Below are 4894 nucleotides of genomic sequence, written 5' to 3'. Positions count from 1 at the left end.
ATAATAATAATAATAATAATAATAATAATAATAATAATAATAATGGAGAAAAAGTCCACAGTTATGTATATGTAGATATATTTAAAGATAAAACTGTAGAGATAGCTTTCGGGAATCTGTATATACAGTTTTCCTACAATGGAAGATTTTCGTTTTCATTCACAAAAAAGAAAAAAAATTAGCCTATTTTGAATACTTCATTTAACCAAAGTAATATTTTAGAGAGAAGTTACAGTTGTTAAGATGATACATAGTATGAATTACTAATATGAATTCACATACGAATTTGCGAAAATTTATGGGATAATTATTAGCATATTTCATGCTAGGTAAGGTATCATAAGCCTAGCTTATATAGTTGTAATATACATACGAGTTTATGCGAGTGTGAAACGAATCCAGGTAAAAAAAAAAGTCACAAGAAAAAACGTCACATTAATCTTTCCTCCATAGTGACCCCCCAAGGGTTAATTTTAACCCGGTATGTATCCATGTAACAACCTTTGTAACTTGTTCAGTACAAGTAAGTTGGGGATTTTTTTTAACTCGGTATGTATTCACCTTTGCGGCGTGTTTAGTACAAGCCCGTTGGGGGGATTAACGTAAAAACAAACAAAAGACTGGAGATAATGACCCCAAGAAATATTGTCAATTTTTCCACGTGACTTGATTACCGGCCATCTTCCCTGACTTTTTTTTCCTAGCCAAAATTGTAACTTTTTTCCTGTGACTTTATTACCGGCCACCGTGTGAAACACATGAAAACAACCAACATAAACATGATGAATTACTTATCATTTGCCTGCATACAGCATTTAACAGCCAACAAACATAATGAACAATTTCATATTATTTCCTTGTATGCTGTATTTGGGTAGTATGTAGGGTTGGAGGGGGTCCCCGAGTTACTGGGATGGGGTGGGGGTCCGGGACCTGGCTAGGTTAGGACGCGGCGTCCAAGGTTAGGTTAGGTAAAGGTATGTCCGGTTAGGTTATATTCCCTCAGAACTGAATTTAACAACCGACATAAACATAATGAACAATTTCACAGCATTATTTACCAGTATATAGCACTTAACAACCAACAAAAACATAATGAACAATTTCACAGTATTATTTACATGCAGCATTAACAACCAACATAAACATGCTGAACAATTTCATATCATTTACCTGTAAACTGCATTTAGCAACCAGCATAAAACATACTGAACAATTTCAAAATATTTCCCAGTAAGCTGCATTTTTAAAAACTGATTCCAAATGAAATTCAGTCCCTGGGCATACGGCTATGAACACATAGGCCTAACTGATAATGAACAAGATTCATAGTTCTACAATTCCCGTAACATCTATGGAATACAAATTACTCGAAGTAAACAAACTCTACCATTATATGGGTAACTATGTTATGTATAGAATGTTAAAGTCTCAAGAATATCACGAAAACAAACAGAAATCCCCAATGGGCCCAGGACCGCTGCTATAAACTGTCGCAACAACAACGGCGGTCCCGAACACAACGAAAAACGGTCACTCGTCACTTCATGACCAACAAGCACTATGGTTTCTGGTCTCTGGCACTAACTATATCAACTTGAATTTAACAAAATCTGGGTAAAATGTTACAAATATGGCCTACACTGTATTATAAATACGGTCTAGCGTATATAGTTGTATATACATACAAGTTTTACAACCCTGAAACATGTAAACAACCAACATGAAATTACTGAACACTTTCATAAGAATACCAGTATTACCGGTATGATGCATTTTTTTTAAATAATAGATTCCAAATGGAATTCTGTCGCTAGGCCTACAACCTATGAACACACATAGGCCTAGCTGATAATGAACTAGTCTCACAGCTCTACAAATTACATGAAGTAAACAAACTCTCTCGCATTCTATGCAGACGCTTAAGTCTAAATTTAACGAAATCAAACGGGGTGCCAAATGGATTCAGGACCACAACTGACACTGACTCAACAACAACAACAGCGGTCCCACCAAGACACACCAAGGAACGATCACTTGTCACTTCATGATTGACGAACGAGCCGAGCGTTCTGAGGAGTAACCAGGCACATGACCGAGCAAATTTACGAAAAAGATCGCCGACCGGCTGTGGTTAAGGCAGTGACGCCATGCACGATCTTTAACGGTTGTTTAGACCTATGCACAGAAGAAACGTTGACGATGCTTGCGAATAAATAAAGGGGCTTTCCAATCCGGGAGGGGGAATACACAGGAAGCTATAATACTGCCACTTCCCACTTACATCGTCGCGGTCTCCCCGTCCATTGCGTTCGCTCAAGCGCGCTTAATAAACACACGCCTCTTAAAAACACACAAGCACAAACAGACAGACATGGATGCACTACAATCCTAAAAAAAAAAAAAAAAAGATACGTAAGTCTCTTATAAACACGCAATCTCCATCAACATCAGGCTTTTTTCCTAGAGACCGGTATAGAAAATCGACGTACCAAACGGCAATGGCGTCTGGTCTCACAGGACCGAATGAACGGCGGACTGAGACTATCGTTTTCGTTCGCCGATCCCGAATGCCGAGCCGCCCAAGCTCGTCTCTCTCCCTACGACGGTGCGACTAGCGTTGCCAACTAGGCGGGAAATGTAGCCAATATAGCCAAAATATTTTGCTCGAGAGATGTCTTTTTTTTTTTTTTTGTTTCTGCTTCTTTGCTTACCGAGTTGCCGACACTCGTGTATCACGTGTAGCGGGCGTGTGTCGGTGCTTTCCATATATTTGTCTGTCATATATATATATATATATATATATATATATATATATATATATATACCTGAAGTAGCAAGAATTGGATATAAAACGATATTTGTAGCTTAATGTTTGTATATAAATCACGGTGATGTGATAAAATTATATATATATATATATATATATATATATATATATATATATATATATATATATATATATATATATACATATATATATATATATATATATATATATATATATATATATATATATATATATATTTATATATAATTTGTTAATAATTTTTCATCACATCACCGTGATTTATATACAAACATTAAGCTGCAAATTTTATTTAATATCCAGTATATATATATATATATATATATATATATATATATATATATATATATATATATATATATATATATATATATATATTGTAGCTATTAGAATTACATATGTGTCTGGTAAAAGTGACCAGTAGATTCTACATATATATATATATATATATATATATATATATATATATATATATATATATATATATATATATATATATATATACATGTGTGTGTGTATAGATAGATAGATATAGCATTTTTTTCAGTATTTTCATTGAATTTTTAACTAATAAATTGCGGAGAGCGTTTGATTGGCACTACAGTGACTACAGTAATGTAATCTTTGGTGTTTTTTCATATTAGTAAGTTTGGTCCACTATTATTTAACCTATATTCATTCACTTGATAGTATAAAGTTTGGGCTAGAAAACAGTATGGGTGATTTTGCAAATGATTGTAATTGTGCAGTTGGAAATTTTCTTAACAGAGATTTAGATTAAACTAGTGCAGATTCCGAATTGCTCAAAACAAATTTGAATCCTAACAGAACTCAAATTATGATTTCCGTTAGGTCTAGAAAACTGGATATCCCCCGCCCGGTTCTCTTTATTGAAATTTTCTGTAACCACGCGTAACTCATTCAAAATAATAGGTGTCATTCCTAACGGAAATTCACATCTGAGAAACATATCCTGCCCATATTTTCTTTAGTTACACACACACACACATACACAAACACTCACAATAGTGTATTGAGTGTCCTTCAAGGTTCCTGAAGACCTGTCTATCATTAGGAAATTTTTTCATTCCTCTTGCCTAGTGAGTTTTGTATACTGTTCGCCAATTTGGCAGCTGACTCGCTTCGTAAATTGCTTGATGAAGCTTGACTTCATTAAATTTCTTCTTCCACCTCTTAGTACTAATCAATAGCACCCTCGTTTGATTAGCTCATTGTGCGTAATTCATACAATTGTTCATAATTCTGCGATCATCTTTTTCATTATGATTATCCTTGTCTATACGATGCACCACACAGTACTAGACATGAGATCCCGTAAGATGGTAGTGCAGTCAGTGCATTTCTTGAGGTGCACTGTAGGCATTTATTCAAGGTTCTTTGCAGTGTCCCTTCGGCGCCTAGTTGTAACCACTTTCATTCCTTTTGCTGTACCTCCATTCATATTCTCTTTCTTCCATCTCACTTTCCACCCTCTCCGAGCAATTATATCATAGTGCAACTGCGAGGTTTTCCTCCCGTTACACCTTTTTACTCGCGCTCATAGATCCTAGCGCTCGGCCTTTGGCCTAAATTTTATATTCCATTCTGTTCCATTCCACTAGACGTGTAGTTAATCCTCACAACTTGTTTTTACTCCAGATGTGCAAATTAGGTGCAAATGCGTTTCTACGTGGTCAGCCTCGCATGAGTAACATCATAATTTAGGTGCTTTACCACTTTTTTTCTTTGTCATTTTCTTTGTATAGTTTATCCTTTACTTCTCTGCTTCTTTGTCCATAACTGGCTTCATTCCCTATTAAGAGTCCTAGAACTTTGCACTATCTTGGGTGCTGCTTGGCTAACAATAATAAAATGACAATAGGATAATAATAATAAAAATAAAGGCAGCTGTAAGAATTATGGAATGACATTGCTCAGGAGACTAAGTAAGGTCTACGAAAGGATTTTCTTTTTTTTTTTTTTTTTTTTTTTTTTAGAAAGTAAGACAGATAAGAGGAAGATCGACATGGGGAATAACAGTTGGGTTTTAGACCAGGAAGTGGGAGCGTGGATCAAGCTTTTTTT

At 35.1% G+C, this 4894-nt stretch overlaps 1 protein-coding gene across 8 annotated transcripts in view; it reads right to left on the bottom strand.

The window, feature by feature from the left end:
• The window catches only part of LOC136848185 (transmembrane protein 53-like), a 32526-nt gene extending 29910 nt beyond the window's left edge, over positions 1-2616 (bottom strand). The window contains exon 1 of one of the 8 annotated variants that reach the window (XR_010855965.1): positions 2493-2615. The gene's annotated coding sequence lies outside the window, so the exon portion shown is untranslated. Of the gene's footprint in view, positions 1-1173; positions 2347-2492 lie in introns of those variants that run through there. The other 7 variants (XM_067120485.1, XM_067120487.1, XM_067120488.1 and 4 more) reach the window with 7 other exon arrangements.
• Positions 2617-4894: the final 2278 nt, after the last annotated feature.

This window comes from Macrobrachium rosenbergii, chromosome 18, assembly GCF_040412425.1.
Source record: "Macrobrachium rosenbergii isolate ZJJX-2024 chromosome 18, ASM4041242v1, whole genome shotgun sequence".
NCBI classification, from domain to species: domain Eukaryota; kingdom Metazoa; phylum Arthropoda; class Malacostraca; order Decapoda; family Palaemonidae; genus Macrobrachium; species Macrobrachium rosenbergii.
This window is presented reverse-complemented; position numbering and strand designations above follow the sequence as displayed.